This window comes from Phodopus roborovskii, unplaced genomic scaffold (genome assembly GCF_943737965.1).
Source record: "Phodopus roborovskii unplaced genomic scaffold, PHOROB, whole genome shotgun sequence".
In the NCBI taxonomy this organism is placed as follows: domain Eukaryota; kingdom Metazoa; phylum Chordata; class Mammalia; order Rodentia; family Cricetidae; genus Phodopus; species Phodopus roborovskii.
Window position 1 is genome coordinate 9,815,033 of NW_026126516.1, and position 26,521 is coordinate 9,841,553.

A 26,521-nucleotide genomic window follows, 5' to 3' on the forward strand; every position below is an offset into this window, starting at 1 on the left:
CCACAGAAACAACTGACCCGAGCAGGTGGGAGCTCATGGGCACCGATATGACAGCTGGGGAAGCAATATAAAACCAAGCCAGGCCCCTGCACGTGGGTGTCAGCTAGGAGGAATGAGCAGTCTATGGGGCCTCTGGGAGTGGAACCAGGAGGTATGCCTAGTGCAGGAAAGGACTTCAGAAGCCCCTTCCCCATGGAGGAACACTCCCTTGGCCTAGAGACACAAGGGAGGGCAGAGGCCCTTCCCCAAATGACTTGACAGATTTTGACGATCCCTCAGGGAAGCCTCACCCTTCCTGAGGAGTGGATGGGGGATGGGAAGGAGGTGGTCAGTGGGGGGGAGGGGGTATGGGAGGATGGGAGGTTGGAAGGATGGGAGGGAGAGGGAAGAGGGATTGAAATGTAAAATAAGATTGTTTCTAATTTAAATAAAATTTGTTAATAAAAAGTTTTAAATTTAAATGTGTTTTGATCATTTTGTTCCCCTACTCCAAGTTCATCCAGATTCCCTTCCTCCTCCCTACCCACCCAGCTTTAAGTCTTCCGCAGTAAACACATCAAAACTCAATACAACAGTCAGTCAAACCTCAAAAACAAAATATAATAACACCCAGAAAGAAAAAGAAAAACAAAGGACAAAAAAAAGAAAAAAAAAAAAAAAAAAAGCACCAATCTGTAACCAAATAAAAGCACACACGCACAAAACCTGTGGAGTTCGATATTTGTTGGTCAACTACTCCTGAACATGAGATCTGCCCTGGAGTGGTTGATATGCTCAGGGTTATTCTGAAAGACAAAAAAACAAAGTTAAAGACCCCCCCCCCACACACACACACACACACTTGAAATAAAGGACAGTCTGACCTGGAATTTGCTAACTTCCCCTCACAAGACCCTGAGATAGCAGGACACCAAGAATTCACACTGCCCCTCCTTTCCGTGAATCAGCAGGTGGTGAATAGGGTCCTTAAGAAACAGAGAGATAGCTGCACCTCCTGTTTGCTCAGACAAGATTAATTAGCACACCCTGAGGCCCTAAGGTCTGTTGACCCTAACAGGGAGACCACCTGGCCTCAAAGGGTCGCTTAGTCAATGGACAGAGGGTCCCACCCCCTCCCTACGCTTGTGGTTTTTGCCTTTAAAAAAAACACCTGTGACTGCGGAAGGGAGTTTCTCGCTGGCCTGCGAGCTGAGGGAGCCCGTTTGTGCAAACGTTTCCTGTTCATTAAAGCCTCTTGAGTGTTGCAGCAACTGGACTGGACACTGAGTTCTTGGGGGTACCGACCGAAACTGGGAGACTCCTCATTCTGAGGGTCTTACAATTCCCCCTTAAGTCAGATACATTATTGGTTGGTCGCGCCCACAAGCTTCATGCCATCACTCCCTAGTATGTCTTGTAGGTAGTACACCATTGTAGATAAATTGTGGCTGGCTTGGTGTTCATATTTCTCTTTTGATAGTGTACAGCATACCTTGCTGTACCAGAGATGCTAGAACATAGATGGGAAGGCACTCTGTAGGCACCAGCTCTACATCTCAATGAGTTGTGTGGGCGTTGTCTTCAGCAATGGGGTCCTACTGTCAGTTTGTAGAGAGCAGCTTATAGTCTTGGCAGCAGCTTGGGCTGTTTTGGGAATCCTGTGCAACCCCTTTGCTCAAAAACCCAATTATATGTAACCTGGTACTGGAAACTTCAGTTTGTGACAAACGATGACCAACTGGGACTCTGTTTCCTCCATTATTTGCTGATTTCTTACTTTTTTTCCTGGAAGGTACCAAGGGTGATGGCAATAACCTACATATGGGAATTTCACTTACATTGTCTTCATATATGTATATATGTATATGCGTTAGATTTCTGCAAAATTAAGTTTCCACACTACCACTCGAATGGGCATTTGATTTTACCTGTCTCTTCCTGTATTCCATCCCACAATCCCTTCCCCCTTCCCATTTGATTCTTCTATTCCAGACCCTCCCATCCACCCATAAATATCTATTTTATTTCCCTTTTCTAGTGAGATCTATCTATTCCCTCTCATCACTTACTCTCTACCTACCCTTTGTGGTTCCATGGGATTGTAGCTTGTTTATCATTGACTTAATAGCTAGTGTTCACATGTAAGCAAATACATACCATATTGTCAGGATGATTTCTTTTTTCTTGTAGTTCCATCCATTTGTCTGCATAATTCTTTTATTTATTTATTTACTCTTTTCCCATACATTCCATCCCAACCACAGTTTCCCCACTCTCCCCTCCCCCCAGTCTTCCCATCACCTCCCTCACCTCCAAATCCACCCTTCCTCCATTTCCCTTCCGAAAAAGAGCTTGCCTGCAAATTCTGGGATTCTGTTTTTTGTTTGTTTGAGACAGGATTTTTTTGTATAGTCCTGGACTCACTCTGTAGACCAGACTGGCTTCAAACCCATAGAGATCCACCTGTCTCTGCCTCTCAAGTGCTGGGATTAAAGGGGTATGCCACCATCACCCCGCTAATGATGTTTTGTTTTGGTTTGTTTTTTGCTTTTTGTTTTTGTTTGTTTGTTTGTTTGTTTGTTTTTAATGGCTGAGTAATACTCCATATTGTAAATGTACCACATTTTCTTTATCAGTTCTTCTGTTGAGGGACATCTAAATTGTTTATACCTTCTGGCTACTATGAAAATAGCAGCAAGGAACATTATTGAGCACATATGGTAAGATGAAGCATCCTTTGATTATAGGCCCAAGTTGGACCTTGAGATAGATCGATTCCCATCTTCTAGAGGAAACACACATCCTCAGCAGCATGAGCTGTACCTTGTCTCTTTCATGTTAGCCATTTTAATGGTTGCAAGATGAAATCTCAAAGTTGTTTTGATTTGCGTTTCCCTGATAACTAAGGATGATGACCATTTCCTTGAGTGTTTCTTATACATTTGAGTTTCCTCTACTGAGAATTCTCTGTTTAGATTTGTATCTAGTTTTTTTTTTTAATTGGGTTGTTTTCATGGCATCTAGTTTCTTGAGTTCTTATATATTTTAGATACTTGCTCTCTATTAGATTTATAATTGGTAAAATTCTTTTCCCATCCTATAAGCTGCCAATTTGGCTCAACGATGGTCAGAAGCTCCTCATTTCCGTGAGGTCCCACTTACTAGTTGTCAATCCTAGTGCCTGTGCTAACAGTTGAACTTGTGACCTCTTGACTTTCCTGTGGTCCATGATGTTGCTGAATCTGTGACAGACAAGCATCTGATATCTTGGTATTTGAACACTTGATCCCCTGTTGGTGATGCTGTCTTGGAGACTTAGGAGGTATAGCGGTGCTGCAGGAAGTATGTTATTAGTGGCAGGCCCTGAGATCCAAAAGCCTCCTGCCATTGCCTTTGAGCTCTCTTCTTGCTGTTTGTGATTCCCTATGTGATCTCTTAGCTTTCGGTGTTCAGTCCCTGTCCCAGCAGTGACCATCTGCTGCCAGGTCCTTCCACCGTGATGGTTGAATGAGGGAGCCTCATATCTCTGAATTAGTAAGCTCAAACAAACCAACCCTTTATGAGTAACCTGGGTCACCCTGTCTTTATCACAACAACTGAAAATAAGTAAGACAGAGGACATCCTCATGGACTTGGTCCTTTCCACCATAGGTGTCAGGGATCAAACTCAGGATCCCAGGCAAGTCCTTTATCCCCTACTCCATCTCATTGCTGCCCCTTGGGAGTTTTTCTATGTGAAAAGTTATGTCATTTGAACTCAGGAAGAATTTGGCTTCCTTTCTATTTCGGATGCCTATGGTTTCTTCTTTCCTTATTATTCTGCTCAAAACTTCAGGGATTGTGTTGAACAGAAGTGGCGGCAGTGGGCAGCCATTCCCTGTTCTGAATCAGAGCGTAGGGCTTCAGCTTTCCCCTACTGAACACATTAGCTATGGACTTATTGTGTATCCCTTTAGTAAATCAAGATGTGTACATCCTATACCTGATACATTAGCATTTTTGTCATAAAGGGGCACCAAACTTTTTCAAATACTTTTACTGTGTTTTAACAATCTTATGACTTTGTCCTTTCTGCTAATGTGATGTATCATATGCATTGATTTGCATATTTTATCATCTTTGCATCCCTAGGATAAATCTCAATTGATCATAGAAGACGATCTCTTGAGTGTGTGGCTGAATATGAATGCTACTGTCTAAGGCCATCAGGGATATTGGTATGCAGCCTCTCTCTCTCTCACTTTATTGTCTTACTCTCTTCTGGTTTGGCTTTGTTGTTAACATAACGATGACCTAATGAATGACGATGGTCATATTCTCTCTTTAATTTTCTGTAAATGTCTGAAAAAATGATGATATTTAGCAAAAGTTTGGTGGAATCCAGCATCAACACTATCACATCTTGGAAGGCTGGGGTTTTGGGGGCTGGGGAGGCTTCTTTGTACTGACTTCACATCCTTACTGGTTATTGATCCATCCAGGATTTCTTCCTGAATCATTTTCAGGACCCGTGTCCTTAGCAATCCATCTTTTTCTTCTACGCTGTCCAATTTGCAATGCATGAGTGTACTCTCGCTGTTGTTTGTCACCCTGTGATATTAGTTATAACAACTCTTCCATTTGTGATTTTACTTATTTGAATTTCCTTTTCTTAATGAGTATAGATAAATGTCAATTATTAAAAAAAAAAAACAACTCAGGTGTTTTGTTCATTATTTAGAATGTTTTCCTAGACTCTATTTCATTTATTTCTACTCTGATGTTTATTGCCTCCTTCCTTTAGTCATTTAAGAGTTTATCTTTTCTTCCTCTGGTTCCTCGAGGTGCAATGCTAGCTTGTTTATTGTCTTTTCTTAGATTGGCGTTTATTCCCCTAAACTTCCCTTTTATTGTTGTCTTTGTGCATCCAATGAGCTTTAGTGCTGCCTCCTTTTAACACTAAGATATGTTTAATTTTCTCTCTCAGTTTCTTTATTAATGCATTAGTTCTTTATCATTCTGCTACCTACTATTCACACACTTGTGAAATCCCTATGCTGGCATGGCTACTGATCCCTGCTTTTATACTACAATGATTTGAAAAGACACATGATATGACCTCCTCTTTCTAAACATCTTAGGGTTTGCTTTGCCATTCATGTGTGATATCCTGCAGAGCAGTCCTGTGCCGCTGACGGCGGGTGTTCTCCCTGTATTCTTTGTCTGTTAGGAAGCTTGTAGAGCAGTTTCGGTCTGGTTTCTTTGCCGGTTTCCTTTTTGGGTGATTTGTTCATTGATCAACAGTCTTCTACTGTTACTGTACTGCACTCTTATTTTGGATCTGCTAGAAATCTGTTTGGGGGTCACAAAGAGAGACCATCACCCCAATTCAAGTGTCTCAACAAGACAAAACCTGACCTCTGACCACTTCTCAGAGAGCAGAACTAAGCACCCCGGGACAGGAAGTGAGCTTCATTTATATTCTAATGCCAGTGGTGACTGTGTCTTTTTTCTGTTGGCCTGGGTCTAACCTGAAGGCTTTCATGGTTAGCTAGTTTTAAAGGAATCAGCACAAAGCAAATGAAGGAAGGGGTGGGGGGAGGGGCCATTCACTTAAGTTCTGAAAGAAGGGAGGAGGAGGGCCTCTGGATAAACTAAAGTTTTGCTGGGTGAGAAGAAAGTAAAGCAGTTGCATAAAGATTTCATGTAGGGAGTGAATGGAGTGCTGATAAATGTGTATTGTTTGACGTGGACACTGCCATATCATGGGCTCCAGGGTCTCAGTCCCACGGGAGTCACAACACCTCTCACGGGTGAGGTTCAGAGGGATGGCAAAGTCTTCCTCAGTCCAAGCACAAATACTGACAGCATGTACAGAACATGGTCTCTCACCCCTCCCTCCCACGTCCTGAAGACTGCTCCCTTATAGAGACCATCCCTATGGGATTATCTAAGCCCATCTTCTTGTACATAATGTACATAACTGTACATAATGTTCCCACCTCCTTGTCCCACTGCGTGCAATCACGCTGTTCACTGTGTATAATAAAGACTCTGCTTCTGGGCTACAGAAGAGGCTTCTCCAACTAAGAGCCAGGTTCAGCCAATCCCTGTGTCCATCATTTCCTCTCTCCCTCTTCACTGTTGTTTCCAGGACCCAAGCCACGCAAGGATGCAGCACTTTTACAAGGTGGAAGAAACGAAAAGATTTGCATAAAATTCCTATAAGTGGGGGCTGGAGAGATGGCTCAGAGGTTAAGAGTGTTGACTGACCTTCAAGAGGTCCTGAGTTCAATACCCAGCACCCACATGGTGGCTCACAACCATCTGTAATGAGATCTGATGCCCTTTTCTGGAGTGCAGGCAAACAGTCAGATAGAATACTGTATACATAATAAATAAAATAAATCTAAAAAAATTCCCACAAGTAGGGGAGAAACCTGAATTCCTTGTCATAAACAAAAGGTTTACAGTGCTGACAGGAGTTTCATATTTAATATTTCTCACAGATCTGATATTGGCATTGAAACATAATTTACAATTGTTATAGTCTCTTATTGATGTTAGCTATTTCTATGTATTCTTCAGAGAAATATATATTCATGTGCTTTGTTCGTTTTTAATTGTGCTTTTCCTTGCACCGAGTTTTATGAATCCTTTTTTTTTTTCCCTCTAGGCTTTTTGAGACTGAATTTCTCTAGGTAGCCCTGGCTATTCTGGAACTCATTCTTAGAACAGGCTGGCCTTGAACTCAGAGATCCACCTGCCTCTGCCTGGGATTAAAGGTGGCGTTTTCGTAGTAACCTCTTGTGCATGGTTTGTTAATGTCACCTCACCTCCTCTCCCACCAGGAGGTCATCTCTACCTGACATAGATGGCCTTCTAGCATGTCCTTTGTCTACTTTTGCTTCTGTTGTTTGTACCCTGAGTGGTCAAATCTAAATAACATCATTGCTCAGGTTGATGGTATGAAGTTCTTCACTGTCTTACTCACTGTTCTGTTACTGTGAAGAGACACCATGACCAAGGCTACTCTCATAAAAGAAAACCTTTAATTGGGAGTTTGCTTGCAGTCTTAGAGATTTGGTCCATAATTATGATGAAAAGAAGCAGACAGGCATTGGGGGTGTGACCGAGACTTTTACATCCTGATCTATAGGCAGCAGGCAGAGAGAGAGAGAGAGAGAGAGAGAGAGAGAGAGAGAGAGAGAGAGAGAGAGAGAGAGAGAGGGAGAGAGAGACTAAGCCTGGAATGGTCTTTCAAAACCTTAAAGCCCGTGACATACTTCCTCAAACAAGGCCATGCCTCCTCATCCCGCTAACCCTTCTCCAACAGTTCCACTCTCTGGCGAGTAAGCATGCAAATATATGAGCTTATGGGAACCACACTCTTTCAACCACCACATTCCTGTTAGGAGCACTTTCCCACCAGCCTGGTCCCACGTCACGCTCCCTTTATTTACTTCTAGTGGCTCAACAGCTTCACGTGTAAACCTGAGTCTTTAGTCCATTTGAGTTGGTTTTGTACACGGTGTGAGCCAGAGCAGAAAGCTGAGAGAACACAACTTTAACAGTCGTGAAAGAGAGTGAACTCTCAAAACCCACCCCTCGGGATGTTCCTCCTCCTCCACAAGGCTGCTCTACCTAAAGCGCCCAAAGAGCACCGCCAAGCAGGAATTAAGGGTTAGAATGACTGAACCTATGAGGGACATTTCTGATTTTACCCATCACAGTGGTCATCATGAAATGGAAGTGTCACTTACTGTCCCCGGAGACTCATGGCATTTGCTGGGGACCCAGAACTGTGCCACCCATCCCAGTGACTATAGCAAAGACTGGATGGGCATGGATGTACTGGCAAGCTTGCTGGGCACAAGGCTTTGGAGGGTCTCTCTAGAGGCCGAGGGGCTGACTAGAGTGCTAGAGTCAGGGAAGGTATATTATTGAAAGAAAAGGCTGAGAGGCCCATGGGGGCTTGTAAGGTATCCACGCGGGACATGACTGACTCTGAGTGTAAGGAAGAGGATGGAGGGAGGGGACACAAAATAATCCAGGCAGGGACTTTTGCCATGGCTCATGTGGAGGCAGAGGGACTTGGTCCTGGAGGAGAAGCTAGCTTGGGGCTTCAATGACCATGGATATCATTTCAAGAAGAGGAATCAAACCAGTGAGGACTTGGGACATGGCAGGAAGAAGCTAGGGCAGACTTATAGTGCCTGGGTGAATTCCTAAGTGCAGCCGAGAGATACTGGTAATAGAGGAACCTAGAGGAGAGGTAGGTAGTGAGTAAAGACCTGGTCCAGTGGAGAAGGTCCCTGGCTTTGGACTTGCCTCTGCAAACTGGCTTAGTTCCCTGGAATTAGGATGTTGAGTGGGAGGCGTGACAATAGCCAAACAGTCTGACCCAGCGCTGGAAGACAAAGCGGAGTGCCCGACTGGTTATGATGGAGGTACCAGAGCTCTTCTGAACAAGGTTTAGATCCTTGAGTAGTACCCTAGGAGGCAGTGTTCTACAAGTTCTGCCTCAAGTCTGAGCTCTGAAGGTAGCTGTCTCAGCTCCTCATGCCTCTGTGTGTTTCCAGAGCTCCAGTCTTCGGAGACTGGTTTGGCACCAACTGAAAACCACGAGCAAATTGCCAGTGGTAAAATATCGCATAAACATCACTTCTTGCAAAATACTGGTAATAACCACAGCGCATTACCCAACAGTGAAGCAAGTCCTGTGTACCATACTGGAGAGTCCAGGGTCCCCTGGACGGTGTGTCCTGCCAGCTTGGGAGTTCCCACTCTTGGTGGCCAGATTCCTCAATGGCCACTTGGAGCAGCAAAGAGAAGCAGAGACCAAGGACCCTTGAGACCAGAGCCTTTTCCCCTTCCTGCCAGTAGGAAGTGTTTACTGCCCAGAGCTGGCAGGAGCCTGCCAAGTACTCGGCTTCTGGTGACCAATGGGCTGCTGGCTCTTCAGTGAGAGCCATGATCCAAACCTGTTGGGTGAGCAGAACCTGGGCTGAGGACACCTTGGACTTGGTAGGGGTTGGCAGGGTAGGAGGCTTATCTTGATCTACTTGGGGTGGACCCATGGAGTGAACAGAACTCTGATAGGGCATCAGAGGGATGGAGTGAAGAGGTCCTCTATTGGCCTTACTTAGATGAAAGTAACTTCCATTCAGAAACAGAGCCTTACTGGAGCACATGACGAAAGGGTCCCAACAGCTCATCACCCTACCTCACACACTGGGACAGGCTGACTAGGGATTTGAGAAGCTGCTGTCTATGACCACTCTCCACAAGACAAAGCCAAGTGCTGTGTCTCTTGCAGAGAAACTCAGCACCACAGATCAGGGAAAAGCAAGCAATACACAAGAATGAAGTCATTTCCCTATGCTTGTCTCTAGCAGTTTAGTTACCAGGGGTGTGTTTCCTCATACACAGTTTCATGTCTTTACTCTTTTAATTGACAAGTATCAGATACACTTCTGGAATACAGTTTGTCATCTTAGCATTTCAGCACTTAAGTGCCAAGTCCAACACAGCACCCATCACTGCACTCACTTAGTTTCTAAGAGTAAGAACATTTAAAAGCTATTCGCTTAGTAATCTAGAACTATGGAGTCTGAGCTGTTCTCATGCATTGTGGCTCTCTAAAACGCTGCCCTACTGTCCAACCAAAGCTGGATGCCCTTCACCATGTTCCCCATCCGCCCTGGCAACAGGAAGGTTAATGTGTATTATTTATTTCTCTATCTATTTAGTATGTGTGTGTTGAATGTGTGTATTGTGTATGTGTTTGTGTGTGTGTGTGTGTTATGTGTACATGTGTGTTGTATATATATGTGTATATGTGTGTGTTGTATGTGTATGCATGAGTATGCTCCCATGTGGAAATCAGATGATCCCTGATAGCTTCCTTTATCCCTGTCAGCTTATTTTTGACACAAGATCACTCACTTAACCTGAAGGTTTCCATTTCTGATAGACTAGCTAGGCAGTGAACCCCCAGGACCTGCCTGTTCTCAACCCCCAGGACTAGTGTAACAACTACAGCACAACACTCGGCTTTTACATGGGTGCTGGAAATCCAAACTCAGGTCCTCATACTTGCCCAGCAAACATTTATCCACTGAACCGTTGCCCTGGCTCCCAAGTTAATGTTTTTAAATGCCACATGTATCGAGATCCCGTGGTTTCTGGCTTCCTGTGGGCTCAGCCTTCTTGTTATGAGTGACTGAATTCCATTCCTTTCAGAGCTTGAATAACACCCCCCTGTGTCTCCGTGCGCAGTTCTGTCTGCATCCATGTTGTGAACAAAGCTGCCCCGTGCTGCTTTCAAACATGTCTCATGGCTGTTGTAGTGGGATAGCTGCCGAGCCATTCAGGAGCTCTGCTTTAGTGTTTGAGGACCCATCATGCTGTTTTCTGACCTGTTGCACTGACTTAGACTCCAACCTGCCATTCGAGGGTGTCTTTCTCTTTTGTGCCCACTGACACTCGGCATCAGCCCTGCCTTTTTTCACAATAGCCACCCTAGGGCATAAGTGGCATCTACAGCGACTTCAACATGCTTGTCCCTCGTGTTGGTCATCTTGATGTCTCCTTGGGACCTTGGAACACTTGGTTCTAAACAGGGTGTCTCCATCAACCCCCTCCCTGCAGGGAACCCTGCAGAAGAAGAGGTGGGAAGAATTCAGTAAGAGCCAGAGGGGATGGAGGACACCAAGAAGACAAGGCTTCTAAAGTAACAGTGATCAAAGCTCATGTGAACACACAGAGACCTGAGCAGCATGCACAGGGCCTGCACCGTCCGTACCAGGTCTTTGCATAAATATATATATTGTGACTCCCAACTTGGTGTTTTTATGGAATTCCTAAGCGTGCAAATGAGAGGGTCTGTGGTTCTCTTGGATTCTCTTCTGTTTGTTTTGTGCAATTCCAGTGTGTTGTTGGTTTTTGTTTGATCATATCATATTATAATGTATTGTGTTATATTAATTATGTTATTATACCTCAGAACCCTGTACGCTTTCACATCAGAGAAAGAGAGTGGATCCAGATGGGAGGGTGAGGGGAGGGGGTAGGGGAGGGGAGGGGAGGGGAGAGGAACAACAGGGAGGAGAATAGGGAGGGGAAACTAATCAGGCTATTTTATGTGAGGATAAAAAAACCAATTTATTTTCAATAAAAGGGGAAAAAAGAATTAGAAATGGCTTATTAAGAAAGGAAAAGAACTCCCAAGAATTAGGAGTGGGCTGGTGAGGGAAGTGCCCCCAAAGCTTCCACCCGGAGACTTAAGACCTTTTAAGACACAACACTGGAGCATGCTCAGTTCCTCAGATGAAACCCAGGCAAAAGGGCTTCCTGTCTTTTACAGCTAATTGGTTTCTTTCTTTGTTAATCTCCATGCAGCTCTTCACAATCTCTCCCCTCCTGCTACAGAAGCAACTCTCTTTGAAAACCTCCGTCCAAGCAACCGCCTCTTTGTATTAACATTTGATTAGGTTAGCCTCAGAGAGCTATTTGGACTAAAACGTAAGCAGCCAGGGAGGTGAATTGAGAGTGGCTGCCATTGCATCTTACTGGGGAGTCTATCTATTTAATGGAAAAAGGTTCAATAATGAAAAGGCTCTGGCTGACAGACAAGGCCAGTGCAAAACCAAGTCAACACTCCGGCACAGCAAGGGACTTAGGGGGCCAGCCCCTAACTCAGGGGCTTTTGGCATTTGATGCCCACTGTTGAGGGGCAGTCAATTTTCTTCAGTGGTGACCCAGGCTCCCATGGACGGTGCCCTGTGACCACGGAAATACGGGCATCATTGGCTGGACCAAGTGGGTTGTAACCGAGTAGAAGACACGAGGATGAGAGGAAAATGTGGAGGGGCTCTGGGGAGTAGGAGAAGGGAGGCAGAAAGTGGGTCAGGGTATGACCTTTCACATGGTATTCGTATATAAAATTACTAAAGAATAAATAACATTTTTAAAGGAAAATGGCTCTTTGGGAGATCTTTGCTCATTCTATAGCTAGAGTTTTGTTTTCTTGTTGTTGAACTGTTTGAGTTCCTATGTACTTTGGATATTAAGCTCACGATGTATGGCTTGAAATGTACTCCTCCAGTTTTTAGTTGTTATTTAGCCTGTGTGTTTGTTTCCTTTGTAGTTGAGAAGTGCTTTTGTGTGTTCTAACCATACTTACATATTTTTTCTCTTTGCATTTTGGAGACACATTATAATATAACATATGTAATTAATATGATTTTTTCAAGGTTGCTGGCTGCGGTGGAATATTTCTTTAATTCTGGCACTTGAAAGGTAGAGGCAGGTAGATCTCTGTCTTCAAGGCTAGTCTGGTCCTCATAGTGAATTCCAGGCAAGACTACATCATGAGACCTTATCTCAAAAACAGTGTTTCAAACTATATAATGCCAATGACTTAATGTCATGGAAACTCCTCCCCTTTGTTTTCTTCTAGAAGTTGTACAGTCTGGGGTCTTATGAAGGACACTTGAATGTTTTGGGGTTGATCTTTGTATATGGCGTGACATAATGGTTCAGTTTCATATACTGAATGTACATGGAAAAAAAGTAGATATCTATCCACTTTGCCCAACATGACTTATCAAGACACTGTCCTTTCCCCAAAGTGTGGGTTTGCCCCTGGATGTTCTATGCCCTTGTGTTGGTTGGGGAGTCTGTTTCAATGGCAGCATCATAATGTGTAATTGATTTTTAATTCGGGTGTTGTGGTTCCCCCAGCTTTTTTCTTTTGATCAAGATTGCTGTGGCTATTTGGGGCTTTGTTGTTGTTGCTGCTGCTGCTGCTGTTGTTCAATATGGATCTCATTTGTTTTCCTAGTTCCATGAAAAGTGACATCAGAACTGTGATAAGAATTGCATTGATCTGCAGATCACTGTGGGTAATTTAGATATTTTAACAACATTAATTCTTCCAATCATGGAAAAGTTACCACATGCTATCTTTCCATTTATTGGTGTCTTGCTGTGTTTCTTTCATCAATGATCGACAGGGCTCAGCACATGCATCAGTCACCTCCTTAGTTAAATATTCTCCTGAGTAGGTTTAACGATTGCAAGTGAGATTGATTGTTTCCTTATTTCTTTTCAGATAATTTGTTATTGTTGTATAAGCACAGCTGATTTTCTCCACAGACCTTCAAAACAATACAGGCTGTTGCCATCGCTCTTGGTTGCCCACCTGAACTTGATAGTAAGACCCTATTGCTGAAAACCCACACAGCCTAGTCACAGGACACAGAGAAATCAAGTCAGTATTTACTAGGAAGGAAGCTTCCTCCCTACTGGATAGCTCTCACAGTACCAGAAGATGCTGTGCAGACTTCTTTGGGCTTCTTGGGTGGGGACCAATGATGATTGTCAACAGTCTTACCAGTATGAACTCTGTGAACTGTAATAATGACCATAGTGGCAAGATATGCCCATGGGTACAATTATGGGATGTGTGTATGGGGTATCCGACTGCTTCTGATAGGATTTAAGGACTGCTCCACAGAAGGAAACACGTGCCTGGCACTGAAAACCTGACCAAGAATCCATGGTTGGGAAGCTCACAGGCCCCAGGAGTGGACCTACTATCATTATTCTGCTAAATAAACAAATCAAGTTGCCCTCTAACTCTGCATCTCTCTATTCATAAATTAGCGTTGTGCTCAGATCTCATCAAAGGAATTTCTTTGTGCTGTTGATGATGGTAAAATTGTAAATAATGTCAGTAGAGTGCTGAGCCACAAATGGGACATCTATATCACACACATACACACACACACACCAGAGAGAGAGAGAGAGAGAGAGAGAGAGAGAGAGAGAGAGAGAGAGAGACTAAGGATGGCCCCAGAAAAGAGGATGGGAAGAGTCAGAGGTCATGGAGGACCGAGTGGAATTGGTTTCTGGACAGGAAAACCACACTCATGAACTCAGAGCAACTACAGTTGCCTACATAAGCCCTACACAAGATCAAGCCAGTGAAATATTCTATGGTATAGGAAGGGGTCATGAACCCCTAACTGAGGTGCTTTTGAGGGATGGCCCACACCCAGGAGTATGTTGACAGCACAAATTGCAGTTGATGGGTTATTAAGTTAAAAAAAAATACAGAGCTGACCTTTGCATGCTGGTTTTACTGTCTGTGACTTTACTGCACTTGTCTGTTCTAATGTCTGTTTTGTGCTGTTCTTCTGTTTTTCTCCTCCATGATCATATTTGTCAGCAGAAGAGGATTTCACTTGCCTCTGTCCTAGTTGGCTGTCTACTGTTTCTCAAGGTTTTCTTGCCTTGTCTCTTTGGCTAGAACTTCTGGAATAGAATGTGCAGCTTGACTTCCAGTTCATGGTCTGAAAGTTCAGGGCCTAAGGCTGCATTGAAAATCTCAGGCTGCCTCCACCCCACCCCAGGATCAGTCAATCCCGAAGTTCCTTCAGAGAGTTGAGCTCCTGGCACTCCATTTCTCTGATTAAGTCAACATGAGCTGAGAACGTCTGAGAGCTCTGAGATCTAAGGCTGGGGGATGGCTGAGATGTGAGGCTAGGGATGGCTTAGTGACGAGGGGCTTATTGTTCAGCATCCATGTTAAAACAAACAAACAAACAAATAAAAAACGAACACCTGAGCACAGCGATACAGTCCATAACACAGGACTGGGAGGACTGGGAGGGCTGGGAGGGCTGGGAGGGCTGGGAGGGCTGGGAGGGCTGGGAGGGCTGGGAGGCTGTGACTGATCCCTGGAGCTTAGCGTCCAGTCAGCCTAGCCACGCTGCTGAGCTTCAGGCTTCAGTGAGAGACCTGCATCTCAAAGAATAAAATGGGGGGATTACAGGAGGCCTCCACACACATGTGCACATACACTTATACACATATGGATGCATGCCCACACAAACATGTACATAACACACACACACACACAGAGAGCTGGGAGTGGGAGTCTGAGGTCTCAACGGGCTGAGAATACGGAGTTGAAACTCCCCAGTGAATCTCACCCCAGTACCTGGGTCTACCTCTTACCATGCTATCCCTGCTCAGATCCTCCCATGTATGTAAAATGGCTGCACCCACCCACTCAGTCTGATCCCTTGGAGAATCCATAGTTCCAGCCTCAGTCTGATTTCCTGCCCCAATTGCCCCTCCTGTCCATGGGGTCCACATGTCCTGTGCATAACTAGAGAACAGTGGAAATTCTCCAGCAGACTGACCCTGGACACCCTTCACTCAGCACTATTGAGTTACCCAAGCCTTTGGGAAGCATTTCGGTCTCAATGTGTTCCTTCCATAACAGACCAAAACCTTACTCCCTAGTCATACAGGAGATTAGAGCTTTGCAAAGATAGCCCAGTTAATACCAGGTCATTAGGACACAAACAAATCAGAAACATATGGGTTCAGCATCCCCATGTAAATGGGTTTATGGATACTAGAAAATAAATATGTTTAGATTTCTGAGACAATCTGGGTACCAGCCTGTGCCAGCTGCCCAGGATAGGAGACCACAAAGCCGGGTCTCCAGATGTCATTGGCGCTGCATATAAAATTCCAGGAAACCAGCAACCATGAGCTACAGATGCTGTCACATCATCCCCTCTTTACTCTCCCAGCGTCCTGTGACTGACCAACCTCACCTTCCAGGTGGAGAAACTGAGGCACACACTGTTCAAGGCCATGACCAGACAGTTGTATTCTCTGAGGCTTAAGTCCCATTGCATTCTATATAATGAGGGTTTGGGAGCCTGGGGGACCCCTTGGAAACCAAACAGCTCAAGAGTTTGAGCAGAGTTGTGGTCAGATCAGGGAGGGCCAGTGAAGCAGCCTCATCATGGCAACGAGAATATTGAGTCCCTATGGGGAGTGATGTTGTAGTTGCTTCCAGATACACAGATGGGCTGCAGGCTGTAAGCAGGCACATGGTGTCTTGGTCTGTGGTCTGGCTGTATCAGAAGGTGGGTGGCCTGACCTTGGGGCATAGCCAGGTGGCATAAGAGACCTCAGGTGGGGCTGATGGCTTCCCAGACATGGAATCTCCATCACACCCCACCCACACTGTCCTGGGCTTTGGGCCCATCGCCCCCAGATGGCTCTGGCTTGCTGTCCAGTGACTTTCCCGGCTGTCAGTGGAGCCATGGTAGGTCATCTGAGGCCACTTCCTCTTGACAGTGGATAGTCAATGGAGACAATCAGGGGCTGTGTGGGCTCGGTACTGCTTCTCCCAAATGAGCTGAGCTGGGATAGGAGCGACACTGGGGGACACCTTCACTTCTGCCAAGACTTTCAGGGGGTAGAGCCACAAGCCCAGGGAACCACAGGTTCTGCTGAGACGCTTTGCACCCATTTTGGCCTGTAGTGCATTCCCAAGTCCCAGTGCATGCTTGCTCATACAGCAGGCGCATCCATGCCTGTGTGGGTCTTCCACACCTTAGTACTTTGTCTCTGTCCCTGCTTTCCAAGCTGCTGTTCTTTAACATCTGCAGACTGACTCAGCTCTTACTGTCATGGGGAACCCTGACTAGCCCAAGGTGTCTGCCTGATGTGTCTATCCCCATCTTCTTGGATGTGGGAGGAGAACCAGAGAACGTCATGTTCCTCTTCAAACATGTGCTTTGAGGGTTTACTTAGGCGACGACAACATTGTCCCTATTGCTTAGGAGATGATGTCATCATTCCTCTGCTCACCATGCTGCGGCTTGGGATGAGCCCAGACCCCATGCCCTTTAACCCCCCAAATCCCAACATAATCTGCAGCTGACGTTCCTTCACCTCCCCCAGAGCAGCAGAGCAGCTCAGAAAGGCCCGTTAGTGAATGTCCGCTGCTGATACCATACCACTTGCAGCAAGCCCTGAGTGTCAGTCTTCCATACATGGAGGGCGTCAAGCACAGACCTGCATAGCAGAACACTTGAAAGCTCCTGTGATAAAAGATGGGAAGCCAGTCTGAGCAGTTTGTGTCTTACGACTAAGTATTGCCTCAGCCCACCACACTAGGCCATTCCTCCTTCTGTCTCCTGGGCAGAGTCTGGGCAAGGACTGAGTTAAGGCAGAAAAGCTCCTGGCCTGCTTGCATCTCTGTAAGGAGTAAGGTCTTTCCTCCCGCCGCTGGTCTTGTCCCACCGCTGTGCCAGCCCCAAATAACACACTGAGACTCTGTATTTGATATAACGCTGTTGGCCAGTTACTTGTTTCTTATCAGCTAGCTCTGTCTTAAGTATTAGCCCATTTCTGTTAATCTATGTATTTCCATGTGGTCTTACCGGAGAGCCGGCTGGCATCCTGCTCTCTCCAGACTCTCCATCTTGACTCCTCCTTCCTACTTTCTCTTTCCTCCTTGTCTCCTAGTCCCGCCTATCTTGCTTTCCTATTGGCCAACAGTGTTTTATTCATTAACCTTGTACATCTCATGAAACCTGTGTGGATGGTGTAGAGGCTTCTGTAGGCTGGGCCCAGAAGCATCTGAAAGACTAAAATTTAATCTTCAGGGAAAGGAGATATGTGAGAGCTTTATTCGTGAGTTCGTAAAGCGTAGAGGTAAGGGACAACCACCCACTCGAGAACTATTGCCAATTTATGGCCTCTAGGGGAGGAAGAACCAGTTTTCCTCATACACACAGACCCTGTGAGGCTACTTGTGTTCTGATAGATGGTTTTGAACCTGTGCTCCCTGGTAGATGACCCTGTGCCCTACACAGGCAACAGTAAGTGGGCTCAGTGGAGTTTTTCCAAAAGGTGTGAAGGCAAAGTGGCAGAAAGAGGGATTGGAGAAGAGGTGGGGATGAATTTGATCCAAACACAATACACGAATAGGTGAAGTTATCAAACAATGTAATATTTTTAAAATGTAAAAATAAAAGTAATATTATGTCAGCCACAACTGCCCTGGTGAGAGGGGAAAAAAAGAAAACCCCTGGGTCTTTGTTTCTGCCGTAGTACATGGGGTTCCTACAGTCTTCATCAACACCCAACTCGGTTGCAGCTACACAGAGCATGTGGCTTCCCTCTTACTGATACCAGACTCCATTAATCACATTTAGCCAGTCTTTGTGTTCACTCACACGAGAAACCTTTCTCCTATCAAAACTACCCCATGGGTCTGGGAACATAGCTCAGCGGTGGGGTGCTTGCTTACCATACAGAAGATCCCATGGTGTTCCAACCCCACCACCCATGATAACAAACTAACAAAAAAACAATAGGAAGCAAAAAAAGTAATCAACAACTAAAGAGATGGCTCAGCCATTAAAGCTAGGCTCACAACCAAAAAAGTAATGAAAGCCAATCTGGAACGAAGCAGCTGTTTCCACATGTATGCCAATGTCAATGTAGGGTAATGTGAAACATGAAAAGCACTCAAAAGCACTTTGTGATGCCTACTTGGATGCCCAGTTCCAGGGATGAGGGTGCAGCTGGATCAGGAGGCTCAGAACAAGTTTGAGGCTAACCTGAGCTACTTGGCAAGGCTCTGTCTAGAAAATATCTCTTATCTTATCAAGAGTATCCCACAAAACAATGTCTGCCCCCCCCCAAATGGAGATCTACAAATTGCTTGACAAAGAAACCCAAGTAATTAATTAGGGAACTCAGAAAACTTCAAGATAACACAGAGAAACAATTAAGTAAAACAGGGAAACATCATGCTAACAAGAAACAGAAAATTTAATAGAGATTGTGATTTAAAAAAGTTAAAACATAAAAGCTCGGCAATAAAGAATAAAGTAATGGAATAGGAAAAACTGCAATTAAAGGCTTAGTCACAGAACTGATTAAGCAGGATCAATAACATATCAGATTTATCAGTAGATAAATTATTAATTAAAATAATGAAAAGGAATTAAGTCTGTGGGGTTTATAGAGCATCAAAAAGCTAGTATTTAAGTTACAGAAATGAAACTTATTATTTAAAGATATAGTCACTAAGGGACTGTGGAGATGGCTGGTGATTAGGAGTACTGTCTGTTCTTGCAGAGGACCTGGGTTTAGTTCCAAGTCACATAGTGACTTGCAGCTATGTTACTCTATATTACTCCAGTTCTGGTGGATTTGATGTCCTTTCCTGGCCTCTGTGGGCACTGCATGTACACATCACACACACACACACACACACACACACACACACACACACACACACAATATCTATAAAAGACATAGCTGGAAAATCCATAAATCCGAGGAAAGGAATCAGGTTCAGTTCAAAGAAACCTACACCAAAACAAATTTTCTACACAAAGACAAAGAGAGGGCCCTGAAGGTACAGGGAGATAAGCAAATGACACATAAGGGAGCTCTGGTTGTTAGTCTAGCCTCAGATTTCTCCAAAGAATCCTTAAAGGCCAGGGCAGAATGGGATAATATATTTAAAATGTCGAATGAATAAAGCAGCCAACCGGAATCTTCATAAGTGTAGGGATGATGAACCAAACTTTCCCAGGTAAGAAAAGCTGAGAGAGTCATTCATTGTTAAAACTACCATACAAGCGAGCAAAGCAGAGCCTCAATGCTGATAAGGACATTAATCGTGCAAAGCCTAAAATAAGATAAACCTAAAACAAAAGTCAGAGTCATTGAAAAGGCAAACAATTCAAAAACAGCTGATCTATAGGAGACTTGGTTTGCCTTAAAAGACTCAGAGTAAGTTTGGAGGTATAGTAAATATATTACCTGTTAAAGAACTGAGAGACAGTACAAGTATCTATAGACATATACAGAAAGCAAAAGAATAAAGCAAGGAACATACAAGGGAGTGCTAATAAGTATCTACTTATACAATAGACCCTCAGACAAAACAGCAAAGAACGAAGTAATTATCTGATGACAGGCTGGCACTCCATCAAGATTGTGACCATTAAAAATATATTTTCAGTCACCATTAGAGTACCAAAATATATAAGGCACACAGTAACCAATCCAAAGGGAGAGACAGGCTGTTATAACAATGGGAGACTTCAACACCACTTTTAGAATGAACAGAAAGAATAGCAAAGGTTGGATTTGAGAAATGCTTTAAACACAATGACTGTAACAGCCACAATGCAGAACATTCCATCCAAATGTGGCTGGACACACATTCTCTTCCAGTACATGCAGAATGGACTCTAGGACAGATCATATGTTAGGTCACAAAATAAGTCTTAACACATTTAAGAGGATTAAAATTACAGCAAGTATTTTTCCTGACCGCAATGGTTTGAAAGGAAAAATCAATAATGAGAAGAATTTTGGAAAACTGACAAATATTTGGAAATGAAATAACGTGTTCCCAAATAACCAGTTTGTTAAAGAGGAATATTAAAAACAATAGCTCAAGGGAAGACGGAGGGCAATGCCTGTGTGTTGCCTGTGAGAATCTCCCAGGAATAAACCAGGGACTGCTGGGGAGGAGCTACCCTCTGGAGTGAGTGAGCATGCAAAGGTACTGACATTCCAGTGGGAAAGAATAGAAAGTGAGACAGAATAAAAGAGTCCATGCTGGGAAGAAACCTAAGCAAGGAAGAAAAGCATCTCTATGATGTAAACTTTAAAACAGTGAAAAAAAAAATAAAATTGAAGGAACTGAAAAATGGAAAAACTCCCTACATTTGCATTTTGGCAGATTTAGTGTAGAAATAGTTCTATTACCAACAGTGATCTACAGATTCAATGCAAACATCATTGAGACTCTACTGACATGCTTTACAGAGCAGGAAAAAATATTCTAAAGTTCACGTGGAAATAATAAAGACCCAAAACCATGCTGAGCATGAGGAACAATGCTGGGGCCATCCCTGGTTTCAGATTATGCTGTGGAAACACAGTAACAGAAAAAAAGAGTGTGTTACTAACACAGAATCGGTGGACAGACCAAGGGCAGTAGACCCAGAAACAAACCCATGCAGCAACAGCCCCCTGAGTTGTGATGGAGATTACAAAATAGGCATCATAGAAAAGAGGACCTTCAACAGATATGAGGGAAAACATTTGATTCCCATCTCCACCCCACACAAAATTAATTCAAAATGATTAAATATCCGAATGTAAGACCAGAAACTCTGCACTGGTAAAGGAAAACATATCTTGAAAGGGGGAAAAAACCACTTAAGATATGGGCATAGGCAAGAACTTCTAGGAAACAAAGTCAGTAATTCAGGGAATGCTACCATGGATTGACAAATAGGATAAAAACTGTTAATTAAATGAAGAATGATCCTGAAGAAGGGGAGAAAATCTTTGCCATCTATATATCTGACAAAGGATTAACACTTAGAACATATAATGAGCTTTAAGAAATACTAAAACCCCCAACCCAAACAAAGCAGTCAATAATGGGTAAATGAAGTGAACAGACAGTTCTGAAAAGGTGGATTACGAATAGCCAGTATGCACATGAAAATGTTGTTAAGCTTTTTCCCTACCAGCAAGATGCAAGTCAAAGCCTCACCTCACTCAGAATGACAGCCACTGAGGAAACAAACAAGTACAGGGAGAGGATATGGAGAAAGGGCAACCCTTATGCATTCCAGAGAGGATGCAAATTAGTCCAGCCCCTAGGAAAGTCAGATCAAGGGATTCTCACAGCACTAACACTATAGCTACCATAGGGTCCGTACACCATTCCTGGCAACATGCTCAAGGGAATCTAGGTGAGGATGAGGTAGAGACAATTGAACATCCATGTTTATTGCAGCAAAATTCACAATAGCCAAACTCGGGTCAACCTGAAAGTCCATCAACAGATGAATAATAAAAGAAAATCTGATATATCTGTATCATCTGTATCTATAAATAGACCTACATATGTGTGTGTGTGTCTATATATACACATATGAACCAAATTTTGTTCCGCTATGAAGAAGGATGAAATTGTCATTATATGGTGGTTTCTATGAAAAATCCATTTCTCTGGGACTCTTGTATTTGGAAACTTGGTCTCCAGTGGGTGGCACTGTTTAGGGATATTATGGTAGATAGATAGATAGATAGATAATAGTTTAATCAATTCATACAGTATATCTTCATGTCTTGACCATCCAATCCTCTCTCAATTCCTTCCAGATCCACCACCTTCCCTCTCCTCTATTTCATGTCCCCCACCCTTTTTTTTTTTTTTTTTTTTTTTTTTAAGAAGAGGCTATCTCACAGTAGATGTCCTAGTCCTCAATTCCTACAATCTTTCCACCACCTTTTCTGAGATATCCCCTAATCCTTAAGTGTGGGGTTGTGTTACGAATGTATTAGTTGGGGTTGGGCACTCTGTGACCAGTTGCTTTTTGCGTTTGGCGAGTTGTGGGTTGCTGTAGTGGACCCTGTTGCACAGAAACCCTTTGGATGAGAGGTGAGAGCTACTCTTAGGTGCAGGTACAAGGATTAGCATTTCGATACCGTTTGGAATTACACTGGTTTAGGAAAAGTGGCAGTCGCAGGCTCTCGTGGAGGGGCCATGGCTGAAATAGTCATGAATAATTGGCTATATTTACAGTTCCAGGCAAGAGTGTCCTTACATTGAGTACACCATGAGGCTAGTAGGTGGCTGTTGCTTATGTCCAATGAGCCATGGCTCATTGGCATTACAGACACACAATGCCAGTGATTGCTTTTTGCACAGTTCCATCCAAAACTATGAGAGATGGCTCTCAGTGAGGAGTCTCTCAGGTCATATTCAGATGCACCCCTTCAAGGCCTGGGTCTGAAGTGTGCAGCATCTTTAGCAATAGGGTCTTACTTCTTTTTTCCAAAGGTACCAAGGGTGATGGCAGTAATGGCAATTTCGCTTAGACTGCCTTCATAGATGTACATAACTTAGCAAGTTTCTGCTGTATCGGGTTTCTACGCTGCCCTTCAGTTGCCCCTTAATTTTAGCTGTCTTCCCTCATATTCCCTGACACAATCTCCTTTCCTCTCCCCATCCCCACTATACATGCAGATCTATTCCATTTCCCTTTCCCACTGAGATTTTTGTTCCCTCTCATCCCTTACTCTTTATCTAACCTCTGTGGTTCTATGGATTGTAGCTCAGTTATCACTGAATTAACAGCTAATATCCACATAAAGACAAATACATACCATATTTATCTTTCTGGGTTTTTGATAATACTCAGGATGTTTTTTTCTAGTTCCATCTATTTGCCTGAAAATTTCATAATGATGTTTTTAATGGCTAAGTGATACTCCAATCGTGCAAATGTACCACATTTTCTTCTTCCGTTCTTCTGGTGAGGGACATATGTTTACAATTTCTGACTATTAAGAAGAAAGCAGCAGTTAACACAGCTGAGCAAGTGTCTCTATGGTAGGATGAAATATCCTTTGGGTATAAGCCCAAGAGTGGTATAACTGGAACATGAAGTAGATTGATTCCTATCTTCCTCAGAAACTGATTTCCACAGTGGTTGTATGAGTTTCCACTCCACCTGCAATGTTCGAGTGTCCTTCTTACTCCATATCTTTGTCAGCTTAAGTTGTAACTTGTTTTATTGATCTTAGCCATTTTGATGGGTGTAAGATGAAATTTCATGTAGTGAGATAGTCCTTCTGTGGCACTGACCACGCCCATTGGGGGGTGGAGCGATGGGCGGAGGTGACCTGAGGAAGGAGGTCGGAGGGGGCCAGGAAAGGCGCTCTCTTTTTGGCGTGACTCGGACAGGAGAGGATCGGGTTGAATTTCCTGGTGTTCATCTGTCTAGGTTGTAAGTTATTTCTCCCTGAATAAACATCTATTCGGCTTATTTGTTTATCCTGATCCTTATTTACCGCAATAATTTCAAAGTAGTTTTGATTTGGATTTCCCTAATAACTAAGGATACTGAATACTTCTTTAAGTGTTTCTCAGCCATTTGAGTTTTCTCTACAGAGAATTCTGTTTAGATCTGTATCCCATTTTTTTTTTTTTTTTTTTTTGGTTTTGGTTTTTCAAGACAGGGTTTCTTAGTGGCTTTGGAGGCTGTCCTGGAACTAGCTTTTGTAGACCAGGCTGGCCTCAAACTCACAGAGATCTGCCTACCTCTGTCTCCTGAGTACTGATTAAAGGTATGTGCCATCACCACCTGGCTCTGTATTCCATTTTTAATGGGACTGTTTTCTTGATATCTGATGGGAGATGTCATTCTGTATATATGTTTCTCATACTGGTTAATGAATAAAACACTGTTGGCCAATAGGAAAGGAAGGTAGGAGGGACTAGGAGACAAGGAGGAAAGAGGAAGTAGTAAGGAGGAGTCAAGAAGGAAGATGGAGAGAGCAGAACGCCGGCGGCCTCTCTCTCCGGAAAGATAAGACCACGTGGAGATTAATAGAAATGGGTTAATAATTAAGACAGAGCTAGCTGATAAGAAACTAGTACCTGGCCAACAGCATTTATATCAAACAGAATCTCTGTGGGTTAATTGGGGCTGGCACGGCGGTGGGACAAGACCAGTGGCAGGAGGACAAACCTACTCCTTACAGATATCTAGTTCCTTGAGTTCTTTATATGTTTTAGTTATTAGCTCTTTATTGGCTCTAACTTGGTAAAAATCTTTTCTCATTCTGTAGGCTGCTGATTTGTCTGAATGACATTGTTCTTTGCCACACAGAGGGTTCAGTTTCATGAGGTCCCGTTTATTAATTGCTGGTCTTAGCACCCCACTAATGGCATTCAGTTCAAAAAGTCTTCTCCTACACCAATGTGTTCAATGCTATTTCTGCTTTCTCTTCTATTTTGTATGGAGTTCTTTGATCCATTTAGAGTTGAGGTTTGTGCAGGATAAGTATGAATCTATCTGGATTCTTCTACATGCAGACTTCCAGTTTGACCAACACCATTTGTTGACAATGCTATCTAATCTTTACAGGGTGTATTTCTGCCTTCTTTATCTTATCAAGTTTCCACAAGTGTGTGGATTTATGATTGGGTTTTCAGTTTGATTCTGTTGATCAACATGCCTGTTTTTGTGCCTACACCACACGTGTTTATTACCACACCTCTGTAGTACAACTTGAAATTGGGGGTGATGATGCCTCCTGCAGTTCTTTTATTGTTCTGGATTGTTTCAAATATCCTGAAGGTTTTGTGTTTTCATATGAAGCTGAGAACTGTTTGTTTGCTGTCCAGATGACTGTTCCATTGGAGAAATTGGGGGATCGGAGTCATCCAATATTATTGAGTTGATGTAAAAAGTTGTGTCCTTAGGAAATTAGGAGTATGAAAGTATGATATATCATGTTTAAGATTGTGATGACTTCTTTTTAATTATCCTCTTGATTAAAATGGGATCCTTCTTTATCTCTTCTCACGTGTCTTTGTTTGAAGTCTGTTCTGTCTGATCTTAAGATAGGGACACCTGTTTGCTTCCTGGACCCATTTATTTGGGATAATTTTGTCCGTCTTCTTACTTTAGGGTGGCTTCTACATTTTAAGGTGAGATTAGCTTCTTGTAGACAACAAAAGGATGGGTTTTGTTCCTCAGTCATCCCATGGCTTTTGGCTGGGAAGTTGAGACCATTTGACATTTAAAGTTACTATGTGTGCTGACTCCAGTCTCATTTTGGTTTTTTGTTTGTTTGTTTTTCCTGATTGTTAGCCATCATTTGTGTTTCAGAACTCAAAGCTTCATCTATGTTCTCACTGTAGTATGCTGTGGAATATTAGTTTAAGATGCGTTACATTCGTTTATGCTGCGGAGCATTTAGTTGATGGTGTAAAGATGTGTTTCGTTCTTTCATGTTGCATTAACTCTGTAAAGCTGTGTTACTTTGTCTGCCTAAAACACCTGAGAGGTCTAATAAAGAGCAGAATGGTCAATAGCTAAGCAGAAGAGAGAAATAGGCAGGGCTGACAGGCAGAGAGAGTAAATGGCAGGAGAAATCTAGGCTCAGGAGAAGAAAAAAGAGGGAGGAATGAGAAAGGGAGTGGAGGACATTAGGAGCCAGCCACCCAGCCACACAACCAGCCACTGAGCATAAGGAAAGAAAGACACATAGAATAGAGAAAGGTAAGAGCCCAGAGGCAAAAGGTGGACAGGATAGTTTAAGAAAAGCTGGCTAGAAACCAGCCAAGACAATGCCAGGCATTCATAATTAAGAATAAGTCTTCATGTATATATTTGGAAGCTGGGTGGCAAGCCCCCAAAGAGTAAGAGTGAAAAGAAAAAGCCAACTATAGCTGTTGATACCTCTCCTCACTCACAAGTTTTATTTCCAGCATTCTCTCTAGGATGTTGTGCTGCACAGCAATTGTTTTAGCTTGCTTTCATCATGGCAAGGTTTTCTGTCTCTTTCCACTATGGCAGACAGTTTTGCTGGGTAATGTGGTCTGAGTTGTCATCCATGATCTTTAAGAAGCTAAAGTGGACTGCTCCAGACTCTTCTGGCTTTTAAGACTCTGAGAAATTAGTCGGTATTCTGGTGTGTTTTCCTTTATATGACTTGTGATTTTCCTTATGCTGCTTTGTTCTGCATAGTGAATGTTTTCACCATATGATGATATGAGAAATATCTTTTCTGATTCTGTCTATTCAGTGCTATATGAGCTTCTTGTATCTGTATAGGTGTGTCCTTCCTTAATTTGGGGGCTTCATCGATGATCTTGTTTGACCTATGCCTTTGGCCT